The sequence below is a fragment of the Mustela putorius genome, unplaced genomic scaffold, assembly GCF_011764305.1.
Source record: "Mustela putorius furo isolate JIRA1106 unplaced genomic scaffold, ASM1176430v1.1 tig00000163_pilon_pilon_pilon, whole genome shotgun sequence".
Classification (NCBI taxonomy): Eukaryota; Metazoa; Chordata; class Mammalia; order Carnivora; family Mustelidae; genus Mustela; species Mustela putorius.
The window spans coordinates 715,404-739,588 of record NW_025421299.1 but is presented as its reverse complement, the minus strand read 5'-3'; the positions used below and the strand labels follow the sequence as shown (position 1 = coordinate 739,588).

The 24,185-nt window shown below is 40.9% G+C and overlaps 1 long non-coding RNA gene across 1 annotated transcript; it reads right to left on the bottom strand.

The window, feature by feature from the left end:
• Positions 1-287: 287 nt before the first annotated feature.
• Positions 288-24,185, bottom strand: LOC106007407. Its single transcript, XR_001182128.2, has 3 exons — positions 24,044-24,185; positions 16,297-16,393; positions 288-425 (listed from the first exon to the last, which is right to left on the bottom strand). It is a non-coding gene; the product is annotated as an uncharacterized LOC106007407 (long non-coding RNA).

Here is a 24,185-nt window from a genome sequence, read left to right as displayed (position 1 = left end):
GGGATGGTGGCACACATTTCTTAGAGCATGTTTGGTGCCCATACACTCCTCATGCTAGTTCTGGTCCCGGCAGCCAGGACCGCTCCCTCAGTTCAAACACTAGATTCTAGTAACAGCTGGATTGATATCATGTTACCTTTTATTTCTCCTACTAGTTTATCCTCTCTGGATTTCCATAACCTGAGCAACTAAACCTCCTCAAGTGCCTCTCAAAGAAAACACAAGGGTAATAGGACTTCATTTCAAATAATCAAACAAAATAAAGGCTACATGGTGAAACCCTATACAGTAAGAATAAAATCCTCTCTGCTCAACAGTGGGTCCTTCCCACCAGACCTCCAGCCCAGCATCCCACACATACCCATCCCAGCTCCAGCGCCACTCAGCCCAGTACTACAGGAAGATTGCTGTCTTGCTTCCAGATTCTGTAAAACAACAAAATATAATCAAATACTCGCGTACAACTAATCAGGATGGTTCTGCTTTGATATAGTCATGTGTATTTTCTTCTAGAAACAAAAATGTGATGCTGACCCTTTCTTATGTATGGCTCTTGAGGTGACATCAGAGTTGACATTACTAAGTAGTTGTATGTTTGGCACCATTAATAATACATTTTTTTTTCTACTTAAGAAATTTGTTCTTCTTGTGAATATCAACTTTGATTATGTTAGTTGCCAAAATGCACACACAAATGTACACACATATTTACACACATATGAAGCAGGAAGAAATATAAAATATTCATGGCAACATCTGCACCCAGACCTAGCTACACTGAATTATACCATTTGCCATGGGGAAGCAGTTGTTCCCATTATCAATGCAACATCAACCCGAGGGAGAAAATGAAAAGTTCATTTTTTTTATTCTAAATCTGAAAATAAACAGAGTTGACATATTACATGTAGGAAGCAGTAAAAAGATATGCCCAAGTCTTGACTTTGAGATAAACGACTTCAGGAGTAAGAAAGAAGATACCAGTACATATAGCCAAAGCAGGGGAGCTGGTCCCCAACCTCTCTCTCCAGGCCTAACACCACTGCCTACTGCCACGCGGTAAGCAGTTGAGCACATGAAAAGAGGGCAGATGAAGGAATCCAACTAAGATGAAAAGATGGAAAAAATGAGCAGTGAAAAATTTTTTACTCTTTTTCAGCTCTGGCCAAACTTGGAGCTGGAGGGGTACCAGGACATTGTCCTGTAACGTTTAGGATATCTTGGGTCGGGGGCGCTAATACTTTTCCTAGGTACAGTTGGAGAGTGGCAGTCTTTGCAGTCCAGCCCCAGTGAAACCTGAAGGAAATAAGAGTGTGGCAGCCCACCACCACCATCAGTCACAAACCAAGCATGGAGAATGACAGGTGTCTCATAGGCCCGTGAAGACAAGCCAATGAGTGGCTCTAAGAGCCTATCTGAGAAGGGACCCCCAACGGGAGAAGGAAGAGGAAGGGAATGCAGCCACCAGAAGGGGGAGAGAGGGACAGTTGCTTCTCTGTGTGATTCCTTCAGGTGTTAGACATAGCAGGAGAAGGGAGGACAGGCACATCAGCAGAGCAGAAAATGCATATGACTCCTCTCTGCCTTCAACATCACGAGACTAACTCCCCATCACCTCGGGGTAACTTAAAAGTTAGATCAGAAGAAAAACAGAGGAAGAAACTTTGCATGGGAAAAATGGGCTTGATACAGTTGAATGCTGAACTAGACTATGTCCATTTCAGAGATCTTGACCAAGAAGCTAGTGCACCAGATACCTTTCATTTGAAGGGCGGGGGGGGGCTACTGAAGACTCAGAGGCAGAAATTAAAGTTAGTCAAGAAGAAGCTCATGGGCAAAGATGTTAACTTTGAGTTTCCAGAGCTTCCGTTGCAAATAAAAATGATTAAATAAAACATTCGCCGTCAAAACAAATAAGTAACTGAATAAAGGCAAGAAAAAAAGCTACCATTTGGAACAGCAATGTATGACCATACACTTAATATCAGCTACATGAATCACACACTACAGAATAATAGTAGTTTCCTAGACAGACAAGTTTTGAGGGAAGGAGATGTAAGCATGATGTTCAAAAGGACCATGTGATAGAGAATCTAAGAACCATCTAATGATGGAGTCTGGTTTGCCAAGAAGAGCCCAAAGGTGTGAGACGGAGCCAGGTAACTCAAGAGTTGAGGTGTCGCTCTGTTAAACAGCAAGCCCTCCTTATGCGATGGCAACTTAAAAGTGGGGGGATTAGAAGATGATCTTCTTTTTTTTTTATTCTAAATCTGAGATGAAGTGGTTGATTCAGGGCTGTAAGACATCTTCCTCTCAGCTGAATCCTGGTCCCTCCAAAAGACCCACTTTAATTTTTAGCAAAAGTGCCACTTGAAAGAATTACAGTAATCGAATCTGGCTGCAGCCAGAGCAGGCAACTTTGCTTCCAAACCCACTGGAACCATCCAGGATTTCTCTCGCTCTAGATTTTGGAAAATGATAGCATGTGCATTAACCAAATTTAAACTATTCTTTTCAAAGCTAACAAAATAAATACATTTACAAAAAATAAAAAAGCTATAATCCTCTCCCTAAACCCCCCATTCCAGCTTCTCATGAGAAAGAGAGAGGGGAAAAACAAAAACAAAAACAAGGACTATTTTGCTAAAAACTACGAAACTCCGGCTTGGGCTAGTTGTTTTTAAAACTGCCAAAAAACAGGGGCGCCTGGGTGGCTCAGTGGGTTAAGCCTCTGCCTTTGGCTCAGGTCATGATCTCAGGGTCCTGGGATCGAGTCCCACATCAGGCTCTCTGCTTGGTGGGGAGCCTGCTTCCTCCTCTCTCTCTCTTTGCCTGCCACTCTGCCTGCTCGGTCTCCCTCTGTCAGATAAATAAATAAAATCTTTAAAAAAAAAAAAAAAAAAAAAAAAAAAAAAACTGCCAAAAAACAAATACCTGTCCCCTCCTACCTCTTTACCTCCTCCTGCTCTGGCTTCTGTCCACTGGAAAGCATCCGGGATTCACACTTCAGCACTGACAGGGTGGGGAGCGAAAGGGGGGAGAATGCTGCCTGGCGGGAGTCAGAACCAAAACATTCATAATCGCATGCATGATCTGCGAGCCAAAGTGCTACTTCTCAGGAATGGCTCCTAAGGGCAGTGCAGAAACAGCAAACAATAAAGCGGGAGACACCAGCCAGGCAGCAGGTGGAACAGGTGTGGAGAGATGGGCACCCAATGTCAAGGTAAAATCGGTCACTCGGATATTCTTTAAAGAAAGCTAACACGCAGCCTGGAAAGACCTGTGCAGCTCTCCAAGTGAGAAATACTCCAGGATTGTTATTATTTATCTGGAGCCCCAGGTGCACACTGAGCTCTGTAATAGGTAGCACGTGCCAAAACAAAGAGCAGAGCCCTTGCCCTGAAGAGTTTGCCGTCTAAAGGCACATTTGGGTACAGTTAGCCTCCACGAATCGGCAAAGCAGAAAATAAACATAGCACAGACAGACACCAAGGAATAGATCTTTGCTGAATGTGTCAAAGCTTTCGGAAACAGGAGGGCTTTTAAGAGAGTTGTGGTTTTCGTTTCATGTTGTATTGTATTTTAAAAAGGAAAAAAAGAAGAAGAAGAATCTGCTGTTAGTAAGGATTTAAAAAGATCTTGACAGGCCAGAGCAAGAGGCTAAATATGGAAAGATGACTTTAAGCAAGATCTACAATGTAAGATCTACATCTGAGTACAAAATAAAAGGACCCTTCAGGAGCCGATTGCAAGTTAGTGCCGCCAACACTGGCTTGTGGCTGAACTCCCCCAAACAGTAAGCTGATCTCAGGGGGAATGCATAAAAGGACTATCTCTAGCTCTTGAATGGGAAAGGGGATGGTTTGGCTCAGGGCAGCCTCTGAGCAAGGCTGACTCAGACTTTACATCCCAGGGCAGGTGACTGAGATGCTGTGTGACACAGGGCTTAGCCAGACTCTGAACTCACACAACACATAAGAGATCCACTCTCTACCTGACACTAATTTGGGTGAGTTCCTTTGCTTCTCCTTAATGGGCTTCCTCCATCTGTTAAAAAAAAAAAGAAAAGGGAATGGGGGACCTGGGCGGCTCAGTTGGTTACGCGGCTGCCTTTGGCTCAGATCATGATCCTAGGGTCCTGGGATGGAGTCCCGCATCGGGCTCCCTGCTCCGTGGAGAGCCTGCTTCTCCTTCTCCCACTGCCTGCCGCTCTGCCTACGTGTGCTCTCTACCTCTCTATCAAATAAATAAGTAAAATCTTTTAAAATTAAAAAAAGGGGGGAGGGACGCCTGGGTGGCTCAGTTGGTTAAGCAGCTGCCTTCGGCTCAGGTCATGATCCTAGCGTCCTGGGATCGAGTCCCACATCGGGCTCCTTGCTCAGCAGGGAGCCTGCTTCTGCCTCTGCCTCTGCCTGCCATTCTGTCTGCCTGTGCTCGCTCAACCTCTCTCTCTGATAAATAAATAAAATCTTAAAAAAAAAAAATTGTTAAAAAAAATTATAAATAAATAAATAAATAAAGGGGGAAGGGAGGGCCAGAGGGAGGGAGGAAAGAAATAATAGAAAAGAAAAAATTCTAAGAACACTCATTTAATGGGAAAAATCTTTATAGTTCTAGCACCGTCTGGCACAGAGTGACCTATTACTTCAGTGGCGCCTCCGACGCTCTCCCTGCCTCTCCTCCCCCTCCACTGAAGGCCCGCTTGTTTAACAGGGTCTCCCGGCTCTGTTCCTGAGCTGTGGTTCCAATAAGCCACGTCCTCACCTTCCGAGTGGGCAGCAAGCCCGATGTGGTAGAGGCAGGGCACTATGCAATACCCCTCCCCCAGGCTTCTTCATTCTTAAATTTTAGTTGGGCAAAAATTCCCCCATATTTCCATTTCTGCAGGAATAAAAAACAGAAGCAGGACTTAGTTTCACGATATCATCACTAATTCCCTGTGCTATCGTGGCTCATGATTAATTGGCTTCCAACACTTTCAAACCCATTTCTTTCTCTGTGACTTTGAGACAGTGGAAGTGGTTACACGACAGTGTAAGCAGGAAATTTCTGAGGTGGGAAGCCCTGTGTCCCACCACTCTGGCGTTTGCCTGGGATGTGTGTCTTGTCTTGTTCTCACCAGAGCCTTCTCTTCCTTCTGGGGCCTGAACCTATTTTTTGGCAGGATCTCCTGGAAGTTGCCCTATCCCTCTGCTTTCTCCACCTAGGAACACATTTTCCTCCTCTGTTGGGATCCCTCTGCCAGGCCAGGGCCCTGTGATATCTGCTCTCCCACAGGCATGGTGATTCCCTGCAAATGGCCTCTAGTGGAACCATTCCTGCCAGGACTCCAGGCCAGCCCTCATCTGCCATCTGTAATCTATTCCACCAAATACCAAATGTCCCAAAGCCCCCGCCTCCCACAGTGGACACTGAAGGAGGGAACGTGCTCGGCAGGACATCCTACTCTCTTCTCAAACCTTCAATCACAGCATTATCTCCGACACCTGCCGATTTACTGCACATTGGCCAGCATGATGAGGGGAATACCATCTCAATAGAAGTTTCCACTCCAGTTGCTCATGGGTGCCACGTGTTGACTCCAATGTCATTGAGAGTCATTTGTGTTGGCGAGAGTGCCTATAATAACATCCTCTGATTGGGATTTGTTACTTTTCCTGGTGACTGTGCCATTCCAGCCTGCTCAGAGCCCTAGCATCACTACGGAGTCATGCATTTCACATGCCATCTTTCTCCTTTCTCATTATTGGGTGACTTTTCACTTGGCCTTTTCTGCAGATCAGCCCCTCCGAATATGCCATCTGGAAAAATGAAGAGTGAAAACACTGCCATAAATTAAAGAGAGAGAAAAGTAAAGGGAGAGAAAGAGACTCTTCATCACCCTGAATTAGACCCGATTTTCCCACTCTGTCACCACCCTCACAGGAGCTGGCACGGTCTTCAGAAGCTGTCCCCATTTCTTCTAACTATGGCAGAGAGGGGGGCAGAGAGAGAGGAAGAGAGAGAGAGAGAGAGTCATCCAGTACATTAGATAGATTTGGCTAGATTGATGTCATTGCTCATTAAGAAAACAGGCAATCTGCTTCTCGTTCTCATTGGAGAAAATAAATCTGCACAGAGCCCAGCCAAATAATGTGTAGCAAATGATCAATGTTATCTGAGGGAGAAGATGATTGATCCTTTATTTCTTACACCCTCTCATGCATAATGCATAAAATTCAGGATGTCCTCAGCTTGCCTCAGGACCTAGCAGTGATGTACCACATTACCATGCAGAACACTCATTCTGAATTTCTAGTGACAGTCTCCATATCCCTGAGCAAGTGGGAGCCAGGAATGCTTCAGAATTCGAGACTCCCTGATAGTGGCATGATGGATTTTTGAATCCCTTCCAGGCCTCTTTACAAATACATGCATGACTCAGGGAAAGTCTCAAAAGAATCTCGGGTCTCAATATCCCCTAATACAAAGCAGAATTGGTAAGACTGGCTTCTTTTAGCATATCAGATCAAAGATTAGAAAAACGGAAATTTGGGGGAGAAGCAAAAATGAGCTAGATGGCTAACAAGGGAAACGGTGTTTCTTTTTCATTGGAATGGTTAGGTTTCAGAGATAAAGGTAATCAGTAGTGATTTTGGAGCAGGCTGGATTCTCTGATGTTGTATCTTAAGAAATTTTTTTTTTTAAAGATTTTATTTATTTATTTGACAGAGAGAGATCACAGTAGGCAGAGAGGCAGGCAGAGAGAGGGGACGGGAAGGAAGCAGACCCCTGCTGAGCAGAGAGCCCAATGTGGGACTCGATCCCAGGACCCTGAGATCATGACCTGAGCCGAAGGCAGCGGCTTAAACCCACTGAAGATACACCCAGTTGTATCTTAAGCGGAAGCTGTTTGGTTCCTCCTTCTCCATACACGTTAAATAATGACAGTGATGATGAGGATGACAATAATGGTAGCTAACATGTTTAGCTACTTATTTGCCAGGCTTTGAATTAAGCATTGTTCATGTTTATCTCATGTAATGCAAATTTTTGGCCAGGAGAACTTAAATTAACTTGCCCAGAGGCCACAGCTAATAACCAAGGAATTCCACAGCCAATGCTGCAGATCCACACATAAAATGCTACTATGGTGGGACTGGGGTCAAAACAAAGGAATCACTATCAAAGTGTAACCGAGAATCTTTAAGAACTAGGCTAGCGCAAGACTTTGTAAAGTAATAAGAATTGAAAAGAACTAAAGGGTGGGGGGACACCTGGGTGGCTCAGCTGGTTAAGCTGCTGCCTTCGGCTCAGATCATGATCCCAGTGTCTTGGGATCAAGTCCCGCATCGGGGTCCTTGCTCAGCAGGGAGCCTGCTTCTCTCTCTGCCTCTTCCTGCTGTTCTGCCTGCTTGTGTTCTCCCTCTCTCTCTCTCCGACAAATAAATAAATAAAATCTTATTTTAAAAAAAGAAAAGAACAGAACTGAGGAGTTTTAGCCCTTCCTATGAACTCTCATCAGAGAGTTTCCATAATTCCATAAATTCCATAAATTTCAATGACAGCCCATTGGGTAGGCAACGTCATGCCTGCGCTGGTTATGAAACTATGGTTTCTCCGTCTCACACTTCTCTCTGCTCTGCTTCTCACGTCTTCTCTGCTCTGCTCTGGAACTCTGCAGACCGCAGAGCCCGCTGCTCCCTGTTAAGCTCTGTCACTAGGGGGCGTCAGGGAGACCGCAAGACTGCGGGAGGAAGCATGATTCGCGCCTTCCTGGTTTATTCCCTGTTTCTGCTGCTACATTCCAGCAACAACACTTCCTAGCTCTGGCAGCAGGAGCTCACTTCTGCTCACGGTGGCAGTTTTCAGTCCAGTAGCAACAGGGAGGAAAAGCGTACAGGTTTTCTAACACTCCTCGAAGCAGCCCTTCGGTGACACGAGCCCAGCCAGCGTACCCTCCTCAGAGATGTGCATCCCGGCCCTAACCAGGCCCAGTCTTCTAAGGTTTTGGGGTGTGTGCGTGTGTGTCTGTCTGTCTGTCTGTCTGTATGTATGTGTGTGTGTGTGTTACCTCTACTTTTGTTTGTTTATTTGTTTGTTTGGGGGAATGGTACCTCTAGTTTTGTTTTTTGGGGTTTTTTTGGTTTTTTATTTTTTTATTAACATATAATGTATTATTTGTTTCAGGGGTACAGGTCTGGTAGTCATCAGGCTTACACAATCACAGCACTCACCATAGCACATGCCTCTCCGATGTCCATCACCCAGCCACCCCATCCTTCCCACCCTTCTTCCCTTCAGTAACCTGCAGTTTGTTTCATGAGATTAAGAGTCTTTGATCGTTTGCCTCCCTCCCCGGTCCCATCTTATTTCATTTTTTTCCCTCCCTACCCCCAACAACCCGCTGCCCTGCCTCTCAAGTTCCTCATATCAGAGAGATCATATGATAATTGTCTTTCTCTGATTGACTTATTTCACTCAGCATAGTAGCCTCTAGTTCTATCCATGTCGCTGCAAACGGCAATATTTCATTTTTTTTGATGGCTGCATTGTATTCCATTGTATATATATACCTTATCTTCTTTATCCATTCATCTGTTGATGGACCTCTAGATTCTTTCCATAGTTTGGCTATTGTGGACATTGCTGCTATAAACATTCAGGAGCCTGTGCCCCTTGGGATCACTACATTTGTATCCTTAGGATAAGGATAACCCAGTAGTGCAACTGCTGGGTTGTAGGATAGCTGTATTTTCCACTTTTGGAGGAACCTCCATACTGTTTTCCAGAGTGGCTGCACCAGCTTGCATTCCCAGCAACAGTGTAGGAGGGTTCTGCTTTCTCCACATCCTCACCAACATCTGTTGTTTCCTGACATTATTTTTAACCATTCTGACTGGTGTGAGGTGATATCTATCTCACTGCGGTTTTGATCTGTATTTCCCTGATGTCGAGTGATGTTGAGCACATGTCTTGTGTCTGTTGGCCATTTGGATGTCTTCTTTGCAGAAATGTCTGCTCATGTCTTCTGCCCATTTCTTGATTGGATTATTTGTTTTGGGGAGGTTGAGTTTGATAAGTTCTTTATAGATTTTGGATACTAGCCCTTTATCCAATATGTCATTTGCAGTCAATGCCCATACCACCTTGAACGTTCCTGAACTGGACTGATAAGTCATTTGCAAATATCTTCTCCCATTCTGTTGGTTGTCTTTTGGTTTTGTTGACAGTTTCCTTTGCTGTGTAAAAGCTTTTTATCTTGATGAAGTCCCAATAGTTCATTTTTTCCCTTGCCCCCCAACTATCTAAGTTTTAATAATTCCATCTTCTTCCTTTTGCTTCCCCAACTGAGGGGTTGGGGGGATCCTGCATCACCACTATGATACCTAGGTGTTTGTTTTTAAACTTTTCATTTCTCTAACACTAAGTAAATAATTCTTAGTATTAAATTCTCTAATTAAACCATAACTCATATGGTTGCAGCTTCCTGATTGGAACCCAAATGATACAACCTTCAAGTTGTTTGCCTGCATGTAAATTCCTTGCATTTATTACTGAGTGATTAGAATAGCTGGGGTGGAATCCAACCCCAGGTTTGTCTGGTTCTCCAATATTCCATGATGACTCCCCACAAGGCAATGCTATCTACTTTGCCTATGATCAATAAAAGGACACACATGAAAAACATACAACATCATGCAAATTAAAGCCTAATAGATATCTGGCTATTATGTAAAATAACGATACTGCATGCATTAAAATTCTTTATCAATACTTTTATTAATAATAGTGGCTATCATATATACAAAGTGAGATCCACTGCACTGAAATGTTTTGTTTAATGAGTTAGCTTGCTTCTGTGTTTGATAAAATAAGTCACTCTTGGTGTCCAAAAAAGGATCATGCAACTCTCTACCTAGTATGACCAGTGAGACAACAGTAGTGATTCTAGCTCTGCCAAGACACTTTGGGTAGAGAACAAGACACGAGTTATAACTCAATCCATCATCATTCTCATAATAAAAGAAGCATCTGAAACTTGAAAAAGATCATGGTGGATTTGCCACCTGTCAGTATCTGGCAGGACTCTATGATATAATGGCAGACACCCCAGAGACCAAGAGACAGCAGGATCAAAGGGCATACTGTGTATGCCAAAATGGACAGATACCTCAGACCCACTCTCCCAACAAGGTGATTATTGCAGCTACACATACACTGTGAGGCTCAAGATGGTTGATGAATCTAAAGACTAAGAAAACTGGGAACACAGACTCTTTACTGATCAGATGCCAAGAAGTCAGAAACTACTCACAGAAAGGAACATTAAGTCCTCACCAGAAACTCCAGGATATGATGTGAAATAAGGTCAGCTAAGTTTATTTGGGTAAATGGGTCTAGAAATATTTGTTAAGTCTTCTATTAAATTAACCCAGCTCCACAGCATACATACTGAAATAAAAGCAGAAGTTCTTATGCCACTTCATACATAAATACACACACACACACACATTTTATATATCATGGAAGGGATTATGTTTTCTTATTTTATTCACACAAAGGCCATATTGCAGTGAGCCCACCTGAAAGACATGACAAACATACTCAAATTTCTAGGAAATCCTAACAGGGACCAAAAGACAAAATGAATAATTTGACCAACCTGGTGGCCAAAACTACAGTGAAAGGTAGAATGGTGCACTAGCTCTAAAGAAAAATTGTCACCCTCCTCCCACATAATGCTTCATTCTAAACAAGTGCCCTTGGCAGCACCTCCCACAATGTCACACATCCAGTGGATACCTAATAAATACTGGTTGCCTCTGATAACGCTGACAGAACACAAAGGCATTATAATGAATAGTGGGTGATAAAAATATATATAGGTAATGGCTCAGTAGTGGTTGTGTCTTTCAACAGCAGTTTGGAAGAATAAAACCCGCTATTATATTATAGATAGATAACATTAGATGTGAAAACTGTAACTCCCTTATCTGGTGTCACCCAAGGAAAATGGAACTAGGATGAAAGCACAAGCTTCCTTTTAGTAGCATTAAAGAAGTCACCACTCACTTGGGGGCCATAATCAAGAATCTACACCCTCTGAATTCGGAGGCAAGGTCAGGAAACAACCGACCATTGAAAGAGAAACTGCATACAAGGGATTAGCAATTCAGCGGTCCTAAGAGTTGGTGTGTAAATACGTTGTTGCATGGACTAAGGAATCCACCAAGCCCAACATTTCAAAGGCTAGAATGTAGGGAACAAAGGTTATAACTTCATCAACTGTATTGGATAACAAGTATAAAGAAGAGCTGTAGCAACAGAAGAGAGGTGTGTGTGTAATCAAGGAAAGCTGGGTAAAGAATGTGACTTTGTATTTATCCAATAGTGAACAGGAGACAGACATTGCAGTAGAAGTAACTATTCCTGTTCTAGAAGAGTTATTCTATTTGGGGGTGCAGAAATAATGTACCCAGCTTTGAAAGACTGGCATAAGGAAGAGCTGCCAGGTAAAGGAATAGAAAAGGAGTATAACAAGTTAATATAAGTCACGGTAAGTCACTTTAGTGTCATACACGGTATCAAAGGCAAGTCGGAAATCCACATTCATGAACAATTTAAGGGACCCAGACTCCATGAACAAGAAGGCACCAGATAAGTTGCAAATGCATCTGGGCTCCTGCAGGAGGCACCACCCCTCTGATCTGGGAAACTTGAACTTAATAATGATTGGTAGACCAAAAAATGAGGAGAAGGATTGTACCATGTTTATAAAAACAGCCAGCAAAATGCAGATATCCATGCCTTCTGGACAGGGCACATGATCTGAAAGTGAGCTCTGTTTCATTAGACATGGGCATCTTCTCCCATCTGATCATCTGAAACCATATATTGGCCTGGTGTGACTCCAGATCTGAGCTAACTCCAGATCAACTGGACGACAGAGCTGAGAACCAATTCCTGGACAACAATGACAAAATCAAGTCACTGCCACCCTGATATATGTCTTGAACAGCCAGCTGCCCTATCCACATCCCCATTCCTGCCACAGCAGCCCCGAGTCTGCCACCTAACAGGGCTGGAAACGTACATGTTCACCTTATGGTGTATCATCAAATTATCTCCCTTTTCGTGTTTGTCCTTAATCTCTCCAAACAAGTCATGAGCAAAACCATGAGAAGGACCATGTCCTAAATGTCTATATTGTGAACTAAGTTATTGGTGAACATACTCTATACCAAGCTCTGCACAGAGAGCTTTACACAGACTACTTCACTTGTCACAACAACTCTATGAGGTATGTTTTCTCCATTTTATACAAGAAAAAATCAATGCATGAAAGAGGTAGGTAATTTGCTTGCGTTTACACATGTAGTAAGTAACAGGGTTGGATCAAGTCCAGGCATATATTCACAACCATGATGGAGAGATGGTGGTGTACAGTGGCTAAGTAGACAAAAGGACATGCCCTCCAGTTGCTCACTACATTATGTTAGTGATGCTGGCATAAGAGTAGACAGATTAACAGAAGAGTAAATTCAGAAATAGACCCATATGCATCAGAATTTATAATCTGATAAAGTGTTTCAAAACAATAATGAAAAGATGGAAAATTCAATATGTGATGATGAAGAGTGTAGTTACCCATTTAAGGAGAAAGGGTTAAGTTCCTAACCAGTGCTGTACACGGAATGTAAGAAACATTCCATATAAACTAAAGATTCATAAAAAAAATCATAAAAGTACTAGAAGAAAATATCAGTGAAATTAATATAGTCTTGGTCTGGGAATTACAGCAAAGATAGAAATCATAAAGAGAAGAGATGAATAGATTTTGTTACATACCATTATTCAAGTTTCTCTTTGACCCAAAAGACCAAGGGTTTTTTTTAACAAGGGTTTGGAAAAGTTGACAAATTGGGGACTTACGGGGAAGAATTCATGACAAAATAATTAATATGCTTAATATATAGTGAATTTATAAATCAATAAGGAAAATATAAACATCCCAATAGAATAAAAAATGAACAAAAGTTATAAAAAGGCAGACAATAAAAGAATACAAATGGTTACACACATATAAAAAATGCTCTATCCTATTAGTTAGAAAATAAATGCAAATCAGGACAACAATCTGATAGTATTTTTAATTTAATAGATTAATACAGATTTTTTTAAACACAAAGCCTAGGGGTGCCTGGGTGGCTCAGTGGGTTAAAGACTCTGCCTTCGGCTCAGGTCATGATCCCAGGGTCCTGGGATCATGCCCCACGTCAGGTTCTCTACTCAGCAGAGAGCCTGCTTCCCTTCCTCTCTCTCTCTGCCTGCTTGTGATCTCTGTCTGTCAAATAGATAAATAAGATCTTTTAAAAAAAACCCACAAAACCTAATGTTGGCAAGTATTTGAGAAAACACAGGAATTCTCATACACTACTGGCAACAACATAAACTGGTTTAACGTCTCTAGGTGACAGTTTGGCTGTAGCTATCAATTTTTTTTTCCAGAAATTCTATTTTCTAACATAATTTGTTAAATGTGTAAAAAAAAAAAAAAGATTGCAAAGGTATTTATCATAGAGTTTGTTATGATCAGAGAATGGTGGAAACATACTAAATGTCCATCTTAAAGAATCAGCTTAATAACTACTGATAAAGCCATACAACTGATTACAATGTGGCTATTAAAAATTATAACCTAGGCTTAATGTACTGACACAAAACAATGACCATATTATCAAGTGAAAGTAGATTATTAAACAACATGAATGTGATGATTCATGGATTATTATTTTAAAAAATCAAAATGTATGTGGAGGGGTCATTTACGCAAATGTAAGAAACAGTATGGAAAAGCATACACCAACATTTTAACAATATTATCATTGGATAATGGGGTTACATGTCAAAGATATTTTATTTCTTTTATTTTTTCAATTTTTTCTCTGTTTTCGTAGAAAGATTTTTATATTGTATTTAAAAAACAGATTAAAAGTGACATTGCATTAAAAATATGAAACTTATCTTCTACAGTTCTTTCTGTTAGAGCTCTTATCACAGTCATACGTGATTTGTGTGCCCACCAAAGTGGGAGAAGTGTTTAATCACTGGAAAGTTTCAAGCCCTGCACTTGGACGGCTGGGGAGCCTATGTCACCTGACCAAAAGTAGAATCAGGGCTCTATGGGTCAGTTTACTGTTAGCAGAAGTTTGGGGATGCTGTCCTGAGAAATCACTTGCGTGAACTCCCTCTTGTTCTCTGCTCATGAAACCTCTACAATGAAGAAAGCATTGGACTCATGCTCTTATACTTTTCCATTTGTTTCCAAGTTGTTGACTGGAAGGTGGATTGAGAATTGATCAAAAATGTCAAATACTGAATTCTTAGGACAATTCGTATGCCACAAGTGTCTTAAATTTGGGAGACAAAGGGAAAGTTAAACCGTTTCTCGACCCTCCTATCTGCCACCTGCCACCCTCCTGTTTCCCCTTACACACATCTATATACATCCACAGACATCATTCTTCTCACCTCTCGGAGGACTCGGCCAGAAAAGCTGGAGCTGTCAAAGAGAATCCTCTTTGGGGTGTAACATGTGTCCCCACTTGAGCAATTACAGCCTTATGTTCATCCAGGCTGGACAGGCTGACCCGTCTCTTAAGTTTTTTATTAAACAACATCTGTATCTCACCCCCACCTCATCATGGTAAGAGAGAGATTCCCACGCGCAGCCTGATAACAGCTGCTTTATCAGTCCTTCTACAATCTATGAGAACACCAAGGAAAAACTCCCAACTGTGAAGCAAGGATGATTGGAAACACACCAAACACCAGATTAAAAGCAGGAAAATTGCACCAAACCTCAGAGAGACCTTTTTTTTCTATGCTTCACATGGAGGCCCCCCATTATCACTGACTTCTGGATTAAACTGTTAAAAGTTTTATGAATTATTACCATGTTTTCTGTGGAAAACTATAACCTAGGACTTTGTTTTTAACTAAATCTCCATGTGCCAGCTGGCAATTTTCTACCAATGCTGATTTTTTTTTAAAAAGTATTTTTCTCACATAGAAATGCCTCCCCACCCAAATCATTGCATTCCCCAGGCATATTTCACTCCGATTCCAGACAAGTAACACTACAATTCATCCTCATCTCGGCAATTGTTACATCAAAAAGAAAAGACAGAGATATAGCTAAATGAATTGCATGGAGAAAGCCAGGAGGATAATTAGAGACAGCTTTCATTTGAACATTTATATAGCTCAGGAATCTACTACAGGGGTGTTAGAAACAAAATCTGAAAAATTATTTACCTATATCTTTTCATGTGTTAGAAAACTTCCATTAAAAACAGGTAAGGCATAGATAGGGTGACTGGAGAAGACTAGATGGTGAATTATTCATTCTAGCAGGGCCATTCCAGGTCACAAAACGGGAGACTTCTTATAATTTAAGACATAATAGAGATGGAGGATGACAGAGCTCTGTTAAATCAGCTCATACTGCATTCAGTTCTTCAGAACGCAGCACTGATAAGACATTCGTAGACCCAGGAGAGAAACATCTGAGACGAATTGTCAGGTATCAGAAAAGCAGGTCAGAATGCAAGCCTGTTTTTTAAAGTGATTTGTCCAGAAGACCAGACAAAGGGAAAATATTGTAGAAGATCCCTTCACGTCCCCTGATTCCATGCCACCATTATTAAAATGACTGTAATAATAAAGAACAATCAGCACATTTTTTAAGGTGAAGCAGAATTTTAAAAATCAGACCATGACTGGTTTTTTAAAACATTTTCAATGATCGTAAAAATATTATGTATGCCTAGAGGCAACCTTTTAAAATACAGAAAATCAAAATAAAGAAAGGATCTCTCCTCTTACCACTCAGAAATAAAAACAATCACTAAGACTTGGTAAAAATGACGGTATATTTTATGTGGAGATACATGTATTTGATAGTGATAATCTAGAGCATATATATTTTCCCCAATTGGGTATATATATTTCTTCTCAAAACTCCCTTATAAATAGGGTTTAGAACCTGCTTTTTATCATTCAACCTTCTTAAGTATTTTAATTACAATGTCACAGTGTTTTAAATTTATCATCACTATCAAAAATGGTTTTAGGCACCAATATGCATTTTACATAAAGGTTTAAAAAAAATCTTGATATTGGATCAAGCAACTTCCCAACATATGAAACATGCATACCCAATCCAGGTTTTGCAATATTCACTGGGGGATCATTAATCCTCTGGAAAAAGAAGACAAGTTACATAATCTCTGTAAACTTCAGTTTCCTTACCTGCAAAATGTCATCACATTGCTGCAGACTGTGTATCCCACATAACTCAGTCCACGAATTAGTTATATAAGCAAAAATATCCATTAAAAGGGGAGTCCTAAAGTGATACAAACATACCTTAAATATTTTATAGTAACGTAAAATATACAAATGAACATTCATTAAGCTTATGAAATAGTGTGAAAGCCTTTTTTTTCTTTCTTGCATAAAGCACAGCCATAATGTATCTATATCTTCCCGTTTTACTTTCTTTAACAAGAAACAGAACATGCAGTTCTTGTTGTAAAACAGTAAAACAGTCTAAGTGCAAAATCTTTCTAGATTTTCCACCACACTAAATTGAACAGCAACTTGTTTAGTGAATTCCTTAAGAATTTCTAAACATCCAACTTAAGTTTTCATACAAACAATATCTTTCTTTCCCACCTATATATTACCTCTTTACATAACACTTAACCAATGTACATAATTTCAACAACAAATGCATCTGGAAAACAGGCTTGAGAACAAGCTCCATTGATCCTTCACACTTCCCTCCACTGAAAGCTGCTGAAGGACTCAGTGCACTAAAAGAATAATCGAATATCCACTGGCCTTGAGCAACCAGTGTTGTGAAGACCAGTGGACATGTAGTAGAGGGAGGGAAAGCCTCAGATAAGACAGACATGGAGTAAGTGTGTAAGGTTGCTGTAAGTATCAAAAGAGGTAATGCACAAGAAATAGCACAGTGTGTGGCACTTAATTAGCTCGTGCTAAACATTAGCTTAGAAAGAGAGAGAGAGAGAGAATAAGAAAATAACAATTCCTTCTGCCCTTTGCTCATCATCACTGCAATCTAGTCCAGGTACAACCAAGACCAAGCAAAGAGAGCCTAGACCTTGAGGATTTGTCAGGCTAGTCCTAACAGATTTGAGATGAGGGTCTGGCATAAATCAGATGCAGCAAAATGAAAGTACTTTCCAGAACACAAGTTTTCTGGCTCTGATGATAAGTTATCATGGGATAAATTGGATCCTGGAGTCAGAAACCATATGAACTCACAAGCCAGAAAAATGGTGGATCAAACACGTTGATTACCAGGAAAATAAAAAGACACTGACTGGGAGCTTTCAGTATCAGGCTACCCTTTCAAGCCCAAACTATCTGCTTCATTATCTCTGGGATGTTTATATGTTTACATTTGTAAATGGTTGTTTACTGTCTTTACTTCTCCTGTCATCCAGGTACCAGGAAAGGAAGCCCCAGTGAAAATTTAACTTAAAAGAAATTATAAACCTGCATCGTCCTGGCTTTACTCAATCTTTATCATCATCCTTCTCCACCTAAGGAAATTCCTTTCTTGCCAACAGCCCAGGCAGAGCCGTTTCCTATTCAATTTTCCCTGCAGCAAAGAAGACAACAGCTAACATAGGGTTTCAATGAGCTGCATTTTGAGAACATAGAAAAATACAGTACAACAGTAAGCAGAAAGGACTTAATTGTCTATAAGAGCCGAATTGACAGAGCAGACACAGACAATCGGTGGATGATGTCTCAACAATGTAAATAAATAAGAACAGTATGATAAATGCAGTCAAATCCCTGAGAGCAAGAGTTGTTGCTGACTCCTCTTAGAGATACTGGGCACTGAAAAGACTATAGCAGAAAAGAAGTTAGAGAAGTCCTAGAACCAGAGACATTACGGAATGTCCTCAAAGAAACACTGAAGTTTTTGTGGGAAATGCCTATGAGGTAACAATGAAAGAATGAGAAAAGAAAAGCTTCTTCACATGACAATTTGGAGCAAATAAGTAGGTCCCAGGCCATATTTGGATTATGTCAAGTTCAGTCTTCTTAGGATCACAGTTCACTTTGATAACTTGTGATAAAGGTACAGACCTCAAAATAGTACAAACACTTACAATGTAACCCAGAAATTGCACTGCTGGGGACTTATCCCAAAGAAATAAAGATGGGGGTGGGGGGTGCTGGGTAGCTCAGTCGGTTGGGCATCTGCCTTCGGCTCAGATCATGATCCCCAAGTCCTGGAATCAAGACCCTCATCAGGCTCCCTGCTCAGCAGAGGGGTCTGCTGCTCTCTCTCCAGCTCCCCCTGCTTGTGCTCTCTCTGTCTCTCTGTCTCTGTCTCTCTCTCTGTCAAATAAATAAACAAAATCTTTAAAAACGTTTTTTAAAATTTTTTTTAAAAAGAAAGAAAGATGTGGAGGCACCTGGGTGGCTCTGTCAGTTAAACATCTGCCTTCAGATCAGGTCATGATCCCAGGGTCCTGGGATCGAGCCCCACATCAGGCTTTCTGCTCAGTGGGAATCTGCTTCTCCCTCTGTCCCCACTGCTCTCTCTCTCTCTCTCACTCACTCTCTCTCTCAAATAAATAAATAAAATCTTTTTTTAAAAATGACTATTCACACAAAAATCTGTACACTAGTGTCCATAGCAGTTCACAACAGCCAAAAACCATGAACAACTTAAATGGTTTTCAGTGGGCACATGGAAATACCAGCTGTGACATCGCCCTCCCATACCACCTATTGCTTAGCAATACATGGAAGTGAACCACGGATACACTCAACAACTTGAATAAATCTCCAGGGACTTATGCTGGGGGTGGGGGGGCAAATTTCAAAAGAATACAAATTGTATGACTTCCTTTATATAACATTCCTGAAATAACAAAGTTACAGAGCTAAAGAACAGACAAGTAGTTGCCAGGGATTAGGACTAGCAGAGAGAGAGGTGGATGCAGCTATCAGAGGAGTAGCAGGAGGGGTCTTGATGATTGTGGACAGTTCCGTACCTTGATTGTGGTCATGGTTACATGCACAGTACATAACACAAACACACAGAACCACACACTCAGGGATAGGTGAACCTAGAGAAATGTTAATAAACTCTGTAGACCTCAATGTCAGTTTCCTGGTTTTGATACAGTGCTATAGTGATGCAATATATTACCACTGGTCCTGAAACACCAGACCTCTCTATACATGTTCTGCAACCTCCTGTGAATTTATAATTATATCAAAATAAAGGTTTTCAGAAATGCTGGTCTATATGTACTGATATGGAAATATAATTTTGTATTATTCAAGTCAGTCATTGAATAGAATCATGGTGTGATCCTCTTATGAAATTAAGAGATTGAAGACAGAAAGAGAGAAAAGCAAAGACAAGACAAATTCTAGCCTTTTATTTGATATATTTCTGTGCTGATTGAATTTTTTTACTTGATATTCTGTACAGTTTGAATTCTTTTCACAGTATGAACATATTATTTTTATCATTCAAAAGGCAAAGAAGAATAATATAAATTATTCTTTTAAATCTATGGACCTCCTCCCCCAGAAATTCATATGCAATTATGTACACAATTTTAGCAATCTCATAGACCCTGAAGCCCATCCACAGATCTCCCAAAGAGTATGTGTGCCCCTGACTAAGCACCCCTGCTTTAAAAAATTGACGCCTGCAGACGTGGAGAGAAGTAGGATCAAGGGACCTATTAAATATATTCTGTAATCACCCTGGGCCCCATTAGCTAGGACACCCAGCCACACTCAAGTGGGAAATAAAGATTCATTTCTTTGTTTCTTTGGAAGTGACTATATGTGGAACTCTGAATTGCAACTTTAGGAACCACACCAAGGGTGATCATAACAAACATGAAGGAATAAATTAACATATAAATAACTTATTACTAAGAGTACTTAGAACAACATGAGGAAATAGAATGGTTCTTTGAGCATTTGTTTACTAGCCATATTCCAGGCAATATGCTAGGCACTGGAAATAAGGCAGTGAGAAAAACAGGCTTGTTTTCCACCTAGAAACTACTGGGTGCCTGGAGGCATGGCAATGTTCTTGGCCTGCTTAATGCAAGACATCCCATCTTGTTGAAAATCTTCAATATATAAACAACATGTATAATTGATAGTATTATAGAACCAGAGTGGAAATGTTCTGTATCAGTCCCTAAAAGAAATATAATACATGAATAGATAAAGAAAGATCAGATGGACAGACAGACAGACAGAAGTCCACTATCAAATAGCTACGTTCATCCAGAACCCTTTCAGACAATCAAATGGTTTAATATTTGACTCAAACATGGCTAAATGATCCAATAACCAATAATCTAGACAAATATATCTTATTCAAAAAAAAAAAAAAAGGAAAGCTTGATACAGAACCACAATAGTATATTAACAGAAAAGGGACCGGTAGGAATGTAGATGAAATGTTAAAAATGTTGAAGCTGAGAAGCAGCATGGTATAGAATCCATGTGGCTAATAACACAACCTGTGGCCCGACCACCTAGGTTGGAGTCTCAAATCTGTCACTTACCAGCTCTGCGACCAAGAGTTACTCACTCTCTGTGCCTCTTCATCTGTAAAATGGACATGTGTAAGAGTTGAAGGCTGAATGAACTCAAGTTCATGTATTTGCCAAATAAACTTTATAACAAATGTTTATTGGACTGAAACCAAATGTTAAGGTATTCAGAGGAAAATATTACTGGGAAAGAAGCACCAGGTGGTACTACAGAGAGACACTCTTCCAGACAGAATCCAGGCAAGGCCAACGCAAGAGAGTGAGAGCAAGTTTGGAAAAAGCAGTCCAGGAGAAGTATGACAAGAAGACAGAAAATGAGGGCCCTAGGCTGGCTCAGTCAGTGGAGCATGCGACTCTTGATCTCGGAGTCATGAGTTCGAGCCCCACTTTGGGTATAGAGATTACTTAAAAATAAAATCTTCTTTAAAAAGAAAAAGACAGATTGGCCTAGGGGGAGATTAGAAGCTCAGCAAAAAGAGATCATGCCTGCCAACAAAGGATTTGGGTTTTACTTGATAAGTAATGCTAAACCCCGGAAAGACTTTAAACAAAGAAGACACCTGATCAGTGCTATGCTTTAGGAAAATCACCTTGTCCCACAGTTGATGAGTAGATGGGAAAACCAGTTACAAAATCATTGTATTACAAATGCTTGTACACCAGGAGAAGGGTAAGCGAGGCCAAAGCAGAATGATGACAGTGAAGATGAGTAAGAAACAGAACGATGATCACTGAGGAAAAAGACAGAGAGATCCGAAAAATGGCTGGGCCAGCAAAAGAAATAGAAAACTATGAAAATAGAACTGAGAAATTACTATGTGCCAGACATGCTAGCAATTTCCCTTAAGTTTTCACAAGCAACATTACAAACAATCAAATCAAAGTAGCCCTTTGTTTACCGGTAAGAAACCGAAGCTCAGGAAAGTTATTTGCCTAGAATCATGCCGCCAACGACAAGCAGAATCAAGACTTGAACCCAAAGCTTCCTGATCCCAGACCAGATTCCAAGCTCTCTCCAGGAATTCAAGCTAGTGCTGGGGTGGGGGGTGGGGGGCAGATTCCAACTCTGTGTCTGGACACGCTGCTGGATCTCTAAATGAATTTTTTCAGCAGGCAGCTAGAAAGGCATGAGGAAGTCCGGGGGGGCAGGGGAGGGGGAAACATGAAGGTTGAAGAATGGGATTCAGAAGCTTCACAGAGGTTTTGTAAGGATTAGTGAAGTCGCTGAAGTGAATAATCAATAACAATCAATTGAATAATCAATAACAGATCATTTATAATTATTCACTTGCATGTTCGTGTGCTGGGATATAATCGTGTTTGTCTGAAGAGCCAACACAGCAGTTTTAAAGGGATTCGCCAACAGAAGAAAGCTGCTGTTCTCTCCAGTAAGCAATATTTTAGTGGCAAAACACCCTGTGAATGGTTTGTGAGTACAAAGCAGCAAGCACGTGAATAGCTTTTTACAATGTCACGTTCTCTCCTTCCACTTGGGAAGGAAGCACAATGCTACCATAAGCAGATACTAACAGCACAGATGCTGGCGCTGATGTGAGCATAAACGCTGTCCCGCACCCAAAAAAAAAAAAAACAAAAAACAAAAAACGCCGAAGTCCCATGCCTGCATAAATCTCATATTTTTATGAATCACTGCCATTATGGCAACCGCACACTGAAAATTTGTGTCTCAGGAAGTGAATGGATCTTTCTTGATAGTTTAGCTTATCTCAGACTCCTCATAATTCAAACTTGTCCCGGGATCATCTCCAAACAGGGCTTTGCTTCCTAGGTTGCTAGAGAGGCGGCCTGGCCCCCGCGTGGCCGAAGGTGTAGGAATAGAGTGTAATTGTAATCCAGAGGAGCAAAATCTCTCCGATGTCTCTGTTGCCACATTGTAAACATCCGACCACAGATTCAACATGAATTTTTTCATTTCTTATCAACAGCAATTTCCCAGAGCCAACAAATATATTCTACCATACAATTTTATGCTTTGTAAAAGGTGACCTATACTTTCTTTTCAAATGCAGTTTCTTTAATGAAAATATTGTAATGTCAGTCCATGCAAAGCAAATGCATATTAATATGCGTTTACATCTGTCTCATATTAATATTCATGCCTGAATCCACATCCCTACACAAAGCCAATTTTCTGACCATCTGTGTGATGGCTGGTGGATGCAATGAATAAATTTTATTTGTGAGGGGAGTGATAAATCATGTATCTTCAGTTTTTCACCCACAATCTTTCCTCTTAGGTGCAAAAATGTTTTCATCGTGGTTTGGAATATTTAAGTAAACGAAACGGATTAACCCCTTAATACTCCTACGATTACTGACAATTTTATAAAAGCCATGAAAATGCAATCTCAAGCCTTCTAACCAAAAATAAGAAGGGACTATGGATTTACTTGGTTGGATTTGACATCTCTGGTTCCTATGTGAGTTCGGGTGTTTTAGATAATCGTCTGTGTTGTTTAAAATGCACTGCAGCTGTTTTTTGAAAAGTGTCACAGACGAAAAGAAGGCCTTTGCAAAAAAGATTGTATTCCTGAAGAGAGTCCTTACAACCATCAAGTATCTTACAAGTCATATGAAGTGTAACCATACACAATGGGAAGATTTCAAACGGGGAAAGTATATCAGTATTTAGATAATGATCTTGGCACTTACAATTGTCCCCAAGTGAAATATCAAAACTTCAGCAGTACCAACTTGTTTATAAATTCGGTGATCTTTTGGGGAATATTGCATCCAAATCTTAGAAACAATTACCTTTCGGGAACTGAGACAAATGTAGTTAATTAACCTGGCAAACAGAGCCCAAAGGGAATTGTTTCTCAATTGAGAAACAATCATATCATTGATAGAGAGAGCCTGAAAAATATTGCACACTGAAGAAAGAAGTTTGATCTGGTGGCCTGGGTAATGAAAACTGTGTCGGTTGCCTAAGATGGTTTTCTTGCCTCTTCCTGGAATGCTTTCTATGAATTCTAGATGATTGGACTCCTAGATTGAATCCAAACCCCAAGTTTCCATTCAATTTAGTTTACCTTCTCTGAGTTAGACAGGCTTTCCTAAGGTCCCTAAGAATGTCACAAATAGCACAAACCATAACTTCCAGGTCAAAGCAGAAATAAATTGGAACTTAGTGTTCTCACTTACAGGCTGCCAAAAGTTTCTACATCAGCTGTAGCGACACTGAACAGAGTGACAAGGTGAAACAGGAACCCGCAAAGCTATCAATCTACTATACATACAGCCCCAGTTAGCACATGGGTATTCAAACCACAGATGGAGCCAGTTCAGGGAAATTTTGTCCCAAATAAGCAACAGTTACTATAGGAGCACCTGCTCCTTGCAAGGCATCATCTAAGAATGAGCCTAGGAGGCCATGCTGCCCATAGGAAACTTACAAGCCAGCTGGAGACAGTTCTCCCACAAGCAGATTCTCAGCCACTGAGTTGGTGTGTGATGAATATGAACTGAGTACAGGACGCCTGTATGGCTCAGTCGGTTGAGCGTCAGCCTTCAGCTCAGGTCATGATTCCAGCATCC